Consider the following 11,098-nt stretch of genomic DNA (forward strand, 5'->3'; position numbering starts at 1 on the left):
TATTCTGACTCTTTCATATACTTTAGCTCAGATTAAGTCATTGAATACTACAAAATTACTGTTCTTTTGTTGCAAACAACTTAAAAGTGCTTATCAATTAGCATGTTGTTTATTACAACTAAAAATATAACTCAAATAGACTTTAAAAATAAAAAAAGAGTACTGTACATGAAAGTGACATGTCTACAGGCTTCAGACAAAGTGTGACCCAGGTTCTCACCAAGGACCTAGTTTCTTTTCTTTTTTCCTGCATGGTTTTGGCTTTATCTTAAATCTGACTTTCCTTACAGTTGTAAGGAATTGTCAGAAGCACCTGACAGTTAAATATCTCTTTTATGTCCACTGGCCATCTTTTTTGCTAAGTCCTAAGAATAAGAAAGGAAACTTTTTTCTCAAAACCTCCTAGAAAATTCTTTTAAACTGAATTAGAACAAATGAGGTCATGTGCTCACTTCTGCATCAATAACTCTATACAGGAGAATGGGGTGCTCTGATGGGCTTCAGTCTGGGCCCACTCTGAAGCCAAGGATTAGGATTGGTTCTAATTAAAACATATAATTGGAAATTAGGGGGCACCTGGGTGGTCATTAAGCATCTGCCTTCAGCTCAGGTCATGATCCCAGTATCCTGGGATCAAGCCCCTGCATCAGGTTCCCTGCTCCGTGGGAAGCCTGCTGCTCCCTCTCCCATTCCTCATGCTTGTGTCCCCTGTTTCACTGTCTGTCTGTCTGTCTCTCTCTCTCCCTCTCTCTCTCAGTCTCTCTCTGTCAAATAAATAAATAAATAAATAATCTTAAAAACATATAACTAGAAATTAGGGGAGTTGTTAGGGAGGAAGAAATAAAGAATAGATGATGAGAAGCATCAACAGATGTCCACTATACCAACTTAGGAGGGGAAAGCAGAGATTATTATCAAAATTTGGTAATGTCTTATAAAACCTAAGGACAGGAATGTTCTGGACCTCGAGAAGGAATGGAATTGGTAACGAGAAGTTCTTTGTGAATCCTTGCACACTTTTTCACTGCCTCTTATTTCTTAAGCATCTACTTTACATAGGGTTTAGGGTACAGGCCATATAATGGCTTCTCATCACTCTCAAGTATATGTATTACAGTCACAGACTCACAGAGAATTTAACACTCACTCTGGTTCCAGACTCCACATTCCCTGGGAGGGACCATTGATCAGCCTAGTCAGGTGGGCTGTCCATGCAATCAGCTGTTTCCACGCACTAGGTTATTATAAGCAAACTTTGCTTCTTCTAGGATCCTGTTCCTTTGTATCGGGAAGAAGTTGAGGTGACCACAGGGAGTTAGGCACTCTTCACACGATGTGTCTACCACAGGTAGTAAATGCTCAAAACAGGCACATCACTGCAACCTGTCAGCAACAAGAGAACGAAAAAGAATTTACAAATCAGACACAGGAGTTTAAGAGTATGGATATGCACCAAGTCAGTTCTACATAACCCAATAGTCTATATTCATGATAATTCTGGGTCATTTAATGTGACACTGGGTTCACTCTTCTGGTTAAATTGAAATTTTACCCTTGTGGAATAATGTGTGGCCATTGTTATCTAGTTAGTATAACCTACAGCTTCCCTATTCCGTCTTTGTGGTTTCCTTAACCTCCATACATGGGTGAGATTAATTGTTAAGATTCCCTTCATTGTATGTATCTGCAGTTATTTCTGATAACAATTCTGAACCACCACAGTTGTTTCTGACGTGAGTTCTTTCAACAGACATTTCCTCTCACTAAACAGAAATGCTTGATGATGATTTTCCTCTCACTAAACTGTATGCTTGCCTTCTTCCATAATGTGTGCAATTTTTTTTACATAGTATTGACTGAAGTGATGAAGATGGGTGTTATTTATTTTAGTTTCCAGAGGAGAACTTGTCATCAAACTGTTTACAGATATCATTATTCCCAAGTTTTGGTCACAAAACTGAATATATCTACTGAATGGTTTCTCTATGCTGAAGTCTGGTTCACTTGAGAAGTAATGCCATGTCTGTTCTGAAAGACCCTCAAGCACATAGAACTGGAATAAAATAAGAGAGACCTATTACCAGAGAAGCTAAAATAAATTGTACTCATCTATCAGTGTAGCAGGAATGCTGAGAAGTTAGATCCAGGACCACCTCCCTGAGCCTCTGTCTTGTCTTTCCTTAAATTGGTCTAAATTTATATTCCCTTCTGGAGACAGGGCAGCATCATGGTTAGAAATGCAAACTCTGGAGTCAGAAAGGGTGGTAGCATTAAGAACATGGGCTGGATTAGAATCCAGTGTCTTTCACAGGGAAACTCAAGGAAAATTACTTACCTTTCCTCACTCATTCTTTCCTTTATATAAGAGTTTTAATGTTAGTAAAAATAGTACCTACCTCATAGGGCACCTGTATAAATGCAGTGCCCATATTGAGTGCACTCCCCCCATAACCTCCTTTTGTATTCTTTCCTAAACTGTTTTCTTTTTCTTGTCTTTTAGGGAAAGAAAACCATTTCATTGTTGAATAAACATTAAAACTGAATGCACATCACAGGCAATCTGCTGAAAGATTTCAGAGACAGAAAGATCTCATCCCCAGTTACATACATATCTTTAAGATGAGCCATAACTAGTCCTCAAGTAAGACAGTTTGATAGTGCCATTTGCTACATGTAGTTTATCCTAACTTTACCTGGTGAGTAGAGTGATGCTCTGTGCTAGCTAATTGACTTTATCTGAAGGGAAAAAAAAAAACAACCAACTTCCCATTTTTACGGCAGGAGATGGTGTTGTATCTTGGAATAAGGCACCCATCTAAGCTATGTTCCTATCCTCCCATAGAACCTAGGTGACAGAGGTGCTTGTGTCCTTTGCTCTGCCCGTAATTACCCAGCAACTTGACCTTTTCAATATTTTTTTTCAGTAAGTTCAACTTTTTTTTGAAAAAATTGAGATACAATTGGCAAATAGCATTATAATCAAATTTAGATGTACAACATAATTCAGTATTTGTATGTATTGTGAAATAATCACTGCAATAAGTCTAGTTCTTCAAATCTCACTGAATCTTTATATACCAATGTAAGATATCTGAAAAATTTCACCATACTTGAATATCAAATCATTCTTATTTTCTTTTTCAAATATTTCTCAACACTTTTTTCTGGAACCATCTACCTTAGTGAAATCCTAAGTCTCTTCGTCAGTTCAGGTTTCTTTCTGAGGAGCAAAGGCCAAATTCCTTGGTAGTGACTGGTGCTTTCTTCTGATCTGAAGAAGAACTGCTGGCCTATTTTTTAGCTCTGTTTTCTGGGAAATGCCTAGTAATCCTCTGGTCTTTAAGGGCTAAATAGTAATCACAGTTTGAATTAAAATGACTGCGCAGTGGCTATGTGTATCATAATACTTACCCTCCTTTGCCAGTACCTTTATTGATAGTAACAAACTCTTAAAAACAAAGCAAAGCAAATAGTATATGCACATTGTAATAGAAGATGCTTAGGGAAAATGGAATAAAGCCCCTGCCCCTGAGGCAAGGGCTAGGAGTCACTTTGTTCCCTGTAGAAGCTGGAGCCTGTCAAAGCTGCCGTAGAGGGGTCTAACGAGAACCCCAACACACAGATCAAATTCCAAGGGTCTTTATTTATAGCAAAGGGGGCACTTACTGAGCAGACTGGAAGTACTTCTTACCCACAGGACAATAGCTTCGAGTTCAGAGAACCCCTTACCTTGCAAAACTGACAACACTATCTGAAGGGGTTTAATTCTAAGAAATACTTCATTATTAAAACTTTGTGGCTTGTACCCAAAGAAAGCTGAAGTGGAATATAATGGCCTCTGGGTCTGTATTTTGATATATACGTCATAGCACCGACTGTTGTTAAATGGCATCTTACAGTAAAGAGGACTTTGACAGAATCCAAGACAGTCCTATTTATTAAAACATTGATATGAATGTCGATTTACAAGTGGGAATATCACCTCAATTTAAGTGTAAAGTGGAAATGTAAAAAAAACAAATCATGGAGAAAGACAAATTTATGGAATAATTTTATCACTAATACTTCCTAGTCTAGAGCTGCAAACCCCTTGAGCCAGTTCCTGTAACTGCACTGCTCCCTGGTGGTAAGATGGTTTAGTACAGCGACAGAAAGAGGCCGCTTGGGAATGAAGGAAAACAGGTAAGACTGCAACAAGGCAAGGGACAACAGGTCAGATAAGAAATAAAATGGAAAAGTTTGCTGGAAGAGTAGTCAGAAGATCCCGCCAGTGAGAATGTTGGCGGTAGCCGTTGGGATCTTGTAGGAGCTGCTTTTGCTGCTCATCTGTTTTTGTCAGCTCTCTTGAATTCCTTCGATTTTGCTTGGTTTGTTTTGTTTCATTTTGCTTTGTTTTGAGGCCTTGTGAAGGGTCGGTGTTGTGAGAGTGAGTCACACTTCTCAGCCGCCACTATCCTTGTGCTCCCTATCATCCTGGAGAAGTGTGGCCTAGGAGTCTGGATGATACTAGTCCACACACGGACACTTGGCAGAGGAGATGGCAGAATAGCTCAGTGGCCCAGAAGAAATTCCTCTGGGGAGCAATTTACTCTTTTTACTTCCTTGGAGGCTGACAGCCAAATGAGGGCCTTGGTGCTTGTTTATAATTTATGCTTCTCTAATTTCCATGAGGTGAGGAGGCCTGTCATGAAGATCACAGTTAGAGAGATGCTTGGAAAATAAAAAGGAAAACTAACAATGCTGAGGAGTAAGCACAAAGTTCAGGGACAGAGGCACCAGGTGATTGTCACAACTGAGCATGGCATTTAGCTCTCAATTTCCTCCTAGCTAAGGAAAAATTGGAAATACAGGAAATAATAGAGTGTGCATTACACGAGAGGAGGAAATACAATGTCCTTCACATAGTTTCTGTGACTGGCTGGAGTTTTTAGCTAATGCTGTGGTGGGAATCATTTTACCATATGTATTAAATCAACATGCTGGACACCATAAACTCACACAATGTTGTTTGAAAATTCTATCTCAATAAAACCGAGGCAAAGTTTTAAATGACTCAAGATAGTTCCTGACATTAGATTCCAAGAGGAATTTATCCTAGAAATTTTAGACTCATAAATAAACACCGAACTGTGAGGCATCCAAATGCATAGTCAATTCTCTTCCAGAAGGGCTTGCAGTTACTGGGTGTAGTTGAGTACTTGCAGTGATGAATAGTTTCCATCTGTCAGTGTTTCCTAGCTTCTGGTGGGACCCCTAGTGGTCCATGGAGCTATTGCAAAGTGTCCACGAATCTAGCTTCTAAATGCATAATCTCAGGAGGGAAAATTAATGTTTTGTGCAAACGTACTAATATTTTTTAAAAATGTAAGGATGACTAGAACTAGCAAAATATAGATTTATGTAAAAGAACACTGAGTTCAAACTAGCATTTCCTCATTATATATTTTCTTAGTTAGATTCTACTAACAATACAATTGTTAAGATTTGATATTACAAGGGCGTCCTTTTGCTTGACAGAGTTGTGAACCATCACTGGTGCAGGTGGTCTAGATGGTGTTACTGATCTGAGCAGAGAAGGCAGACTCTCTACCCCACCCCCAGCCCTTCCCTAGTCACTGCTCTCAACTGTTTTTCATGTTCTGAGATGAGCTCCAAGAAAGGCACCCATGTGTTCAGATGCTTGGGGCTTTGTTCAGTAATCAGCTTTGTGGTTTTAGGAGGCCCAAAAGAACTTCAGGGCTTTCCACTATGAACCCTTTGTTCAGGAAGCTCAAGAGACTTGTTGTGGTTTCAGAAATGACATGCTTGAAGTTCTGGAGTTGGCACAAACTACTGTTCCTGCTCAAACGGATGGTAGGAAGAAATGCAGCCATAGGGGCTGGTGGCCCAGAAACTGAAGCTGTGGTTATCTCCACAGACAACAGCACTTTAGCAAGCTTGCAATTGCTTCATACCCTTTCATGTGGGCAAAGAAAAAACTTTATCAGACAGAGAGTCTCTATTCTCTTGAAATGCTGGGCTGAGAGGAAAGGAAATTGGGCAGCAGATCGTGGTAGAATTTACAACAGGGAAAATCACGTCTCTGTTGAGTTCTTCCTTATCACAGGGACAACTCCACGCCCCTGGATGCGTCACCGACGCCTGAGTGCTGGCTGATGCTCAGACTGCAACATTAGGACCCCTGAGAGAAGAAGGCAGAGCTCTCTGAAGCAAACCTGAGGTCTTAAGCCACTGTGCTCTGGATCGCCTGTCTTGGCTTGGCTGTTTAAGGGCAGAGGCCAATGGCTGCAAGATTCCAAAGCTAAAATGGGCACTGCAAATCCTTGTGAGAGAAGCATTGTTACACAGAATTTCAGCTGTTGCCGTTAAGACAGTGCCATTAAATAAGCCATCCAGTCACCACCGAAGGACAAGCTGGCACATTTGTTAAGGAGACTACCAAGGTCACAGTTTGTATGTCTTTAGTTATAACTCTAAGGGCACATATTGAATCTAGCCAAAAATGTCTTTCCTACTATTTATCATAACCCCTCAGTTGTACCATTGGAAATTTATTTCTTCAAGTCAAGAGTCTTTCAGTCTCTCTTAGAATACAAACATTCTGAGGCACGTGGGTGCAGTCCATTGAGCAGCCGACTCTTGGTTTCTGCTCCGGTCCCGATACAGGGTCATGAGATTGAGCCCCACATCAGGCTTGTGCTCCATGAAGTGTCTGCTTGAGTCTCTTGCCCTCTCCCTCTGCCTCTCCCTGCCTCTCTTGCTCTTTTTCTATCTCTAATAAACAAAATAAATCTTAAAAAAAAAATACAAACATTCTGGTGGGTATATCTGGTAGGAATAGGGGAAATGCCTGGTGTCTGAAGTTGGAGCAAAGTGCTGGGAACAGAATGATAAAAGAAAATGAAAAGGCCATACAGATTGTGCTTATAGCTTGGAAAGCCTAGAATAGTAACCTGTGGTCAGAAATAAGTGGCTAAACGCAAAATCACAGCCGGGCAGAGTCTGACTAGCTCATGGCCCAAATTCTCAGCTCCCCCTCCTTTCTTCCTGGGTCTCCTCCCCTCTTGCTGACCTAACTTCAAACTGTAAACTCTTCTTTTACTCCCTTTGCTCCAGCAAAACTGTCATACGAAAGCACTGAGCCAAGGAAATACTCACTTGTATCTTGATTCTTTAGGTAAGGAATTCCACTTCTGTTTTCCCATATAAAAGAGAGCTAGTGCCATCATGGTTCCCTGATGCTAAAGTAACAAACAAACAAACAAACAAAGAACATATCTTTCTTGCTTTTCTGAAATCTGGAAACATTTTAAAATGTATATATTTAATATGGGAGTGTTTCTTTATATATATATATATATATATATATATATATATATATCCCAAAAAGTTGTTATTAAATACATGCTGTATCTTCTAATTAATGGTCCCATAGAACTAAAAAATATATAGTTTGTTTTTGTTTTGCTCTTTCTCACAAGTTAATGTAAGGAATAAATGTGATAATTCTTGTGAAAACTTGGCAGTATATCAAGGTAGACAATAGAATGCCATGAGATTTTTTTTTCCTAGGGGGTCTTCTATCTCTTGAATAATGGTTCAAATGATTCCCAAGGACATCTTGTGCAACAGACACATGAGGCTCTCTTTCTTATAGGCACAATGTTATAAGATTGGGTTCTATTATTAGAAAATTCTTTAATATCAGAAAAATATCCTTATTTAAAAAAGAGAGAAAATACTATAGTATATGTTCTTATAAACATTAAAAGTAAACATAATATAAATTACATATATTATGTATATTATATACATTAATTAATATATATTAAAAGGAATTATTAAAAGATGTTCCTTTAGGGATTTTTCTGCATGGTCTGGGTTGACCAAGACTTCTTTAAAATATGAATCCAATGAAATTTTGATAGTAAATGTCTTTCTATTTTCCTAAATATCCCATAGAAAACATAGTTGGTCTTGATTACTCTAAGACTTGTTAAGGGATGATGATTGTTTTAAGGAAGACGGCTGTTGGGCTTCTGGCAGACCAAGATTTGGGTATAGACCAACTTTGTGGTACCTCCCAATGGTATCAGGTAAATGGCCCCTGCTCTTCTTCTTGGTCTATTCTTTAGAAAATTTTTTTTTTAATTTCTTATTTTTGATAAACATATATTTTTATCCCCAGGGGTACAGGTCTGTGAATCACCAGGTTTCATGCTTAGCGAAAATTTTTATATAGGAGATATTCTCTCTTAAGTCTCAAACTTTAGGATATATAGTATCAGGGCTACTAGGGGTCTGATTGTGGACAGCATTTTCAGATTCCAAGAATTTGGTTTTCCCAAAGTTAGATGTAAATTCATGGCAATCAAGATTAAAACTTAGAACTGTGTCCTGTGGGGATGGATAACATATTTTTACAACCAAAAATATGTTATTTGTTGAATAACTGCTCTGTGCTAAGTTCTATATTAGGCATGAGATATGCAAAGATGAATATGTATTGTTATAAACTGATAAAAAATATGATAAGTATATAAGCTAGAAATTCATAGAAGAAAATTACATATGGTCAATAAACATGTAAATGTGTGTGACTCACTAACAATTAAAAATATGTAAGAGTCTCGGTGGGGAGTCCTGTGCTTCCAGATGCAGGTGACCATGTGGCAGCCGCTGGCTTGAGCAACACTGTGAGAAACACTGTCAGATTCTTGGACAGCCCCACCTACCATTGCTGGACTACAGATGCTACTCCCAGTGGCAACTTTTGAAGATGTTTCTATTCCTGAGAAGCTCAGGAAGCAGTTTTGCGATCTTGGCACTTGGTGGTGGTTACCTCCACTGGGGCCATTTTGAAATGATGCACCTAACAATGAACACTATATGGACCCCATAAATATGTTTGCCATATGGAGAGCATCAGCCCCTTTTAAGCTCATCACCTGCAAGGGTATGAGACAGCACATGTGGGAAGGCAAAACTTCTTTTGGCAGCAATGTGATTCCTGTGAAGGTTGGCCATCTCATATGGAGATGGGAGGGCATTGTAAATTCAAAGAGGTACAGGTTTCCTTGATCAGGTTGCCCACAAATTGCCCTTCTCATTGAAGGCTGTGTGCACAAGACTCTCGGGAAGATGTGGAAAGATCAAGAGGTATGAGAACAGAACAAACCAAACCCCTGGATTTTTGAGCATATAGCCACTGCCAAAGCTGGGGGTATGGAAAGTCCTAAGCCTGTATAATTTCACCCAGAAGGGGAGGTCCTGGGACAAATTCTATATGCCTAAATGTGTGTAGTGAGAATGTAAAAAATAAATGTACAAAGAACACCGAGAGGGAAAGAATCTATATTTTTATTCCCCTCAGCCTACCCTTAAAGTCTTTGGGTAGCTCAAATATCTAATCAAGAAGCAGCATATGAATAAATTATTTCTGAAAAATTATACAATTTCTGTTGATTTTTAAAATCTTTTTCAAGTTTTAATTTAAATTCCAATTAGTTAATGTACAGTGTAATATTAGTTTCAGGTGTAGAATTTAGTGATTCATCACTTACATACAATTAGGTAATGCTCATCACAAGTGCCCTCCTTAATCCCTATCACCTATTTAACCCAACCCCTCACCCACCTCTCCTCCAGTAACCCTCAGTTTGTTCTCTGTAGTTAAGAGTCTGTTTTCTCATCTGTCTCTTTTTTTCTCCCACTACATTTATCTGTTTTGTTTCTTAAATTCTACATATGAGTGAAATCATTTGATACTGTCTTTTTCTGACTGACTTATTTCACTTCACATAATACCCTATAGCTACATGTCATTGCAGATGGCAAGATTTTGTTCTTTTTTATGGCTGAGTAATATTCATTTGTATACACACACACACACCATCTTCTTAATCCATTCATCAGTCAATGGTTATTTGGGCTTTTTCCATAATTTGGCTTTGATTGTTAATACTGCTATAAACATTGGGGGGGTGTGTATTCTTTCAAATTGGTGTTTTTGTATCTTTTGGGGACATACCTAGTAGTACATTTGCTGGATCATAAGTTAATTCTATTTTTAACTTTTTAAGGAACCTCCATACTGTTTTCCAGAGTGGCTGCCCCAGTTTTCATTCCCACCAATAGTGTAAGAGGGTTCCTCTTTCTCCACAGTCTCATCAACACCTGTTGTTTCCTGTATTGTTAATTTTAGCCATTCTGACTGGTATGAGGTGCTATTTCATTGTAGTTTTGATTTGTATTTTCCTGGTGATGAGTGATATTGAACATCTTTTTATGTCCCAGAAAAAGGAGAGAGAGAAAGGGGGAAGAAGGTTTATTTGAGGAAACTATTGCAGAAGATCTCCCTAATGTGGGTAAGGAAATAGACATCCAAATCCAGGAGGTACAGAGAACTCCCATCAAAATCAACAAAAGCAGACCAACACCAAGATGTAGTATAATTAAATTTCCAAAATATACTGATAAAGCAAAAATCATAAAGGAGCAAGACAAAAGCAGTCCCCAACCTAGAAGGGAAGACTTATAAGACTAACTGCATATCTCTCCACAGAAACTTGGCAAGACAGAAGAGAGTGGCATCATATATTCAACACACTGAATAGGGAAAATTAGCCAGGAATACACTAACCGGCAAGGCTTTCATTTAGCACAGAAGGAGAGATAAAGAGTTTCCCAGAAAAACAAAAGCTAAAGGATTTCATGGCTACTAAACCAGCCCTGCAAGAAATATTAAAGGGAACTCCTTGAGTGGGAAGGAAAGACCAAGAGCCACAAAGACTAGAAAGAAATAGAGAAAATCTCCAGAAACAATGACAAAACAAGTAATAAAATGGCACTAAATGCATCTATTGATAATTACTCTGTATGTAAATGGACTAAGTGCTCCAATCAAAAGATATAGGATATCAGAATGGATAAAAAAAAATAAAACCCATCTATATGCTGCCTACAGGAAACTCATTTATTTTCTTTCTTTCTTTCTTTCTATTATTTTTTATTAACATATAATGTATTATTTCTTTCAGGGGTACAGGTCTGTGATTCATCAGTCTTACACAATTCACAGCACTTAGCATAGCACATA

General features: G+C 38.5%; 1 pseudogene; it reads left to right on the forward strand.

Annotated features, from left to right (window-relative positions):
• Positions 1–1,333: 1,333 nt before the first annotated feature.
• On the forward strand, positions 1,334–9,304 carry LOC101690707 (annotated as a pseudogene).
• The last annotated feature ends 1,794 nt before the right edge of the window (positions 9,305–11,098 follow it).

Source organism: Mustela putorius, unplaced genomic scaffold, assembly GCF_011764305.1.
Source record: "Mustela putorius furo isolate JIRA1106 unplaced genomic scaffold, ASM1176430v1.1 tig00000721_pilon_pilon_pilon, whole genome shotgun sequence".
Taxonomy (NCBI): Eukaryota; Metazoa; Chordata; class Mammalia; order Carnivora; family Mustelidae; genus Mustela; species Mustela putorius.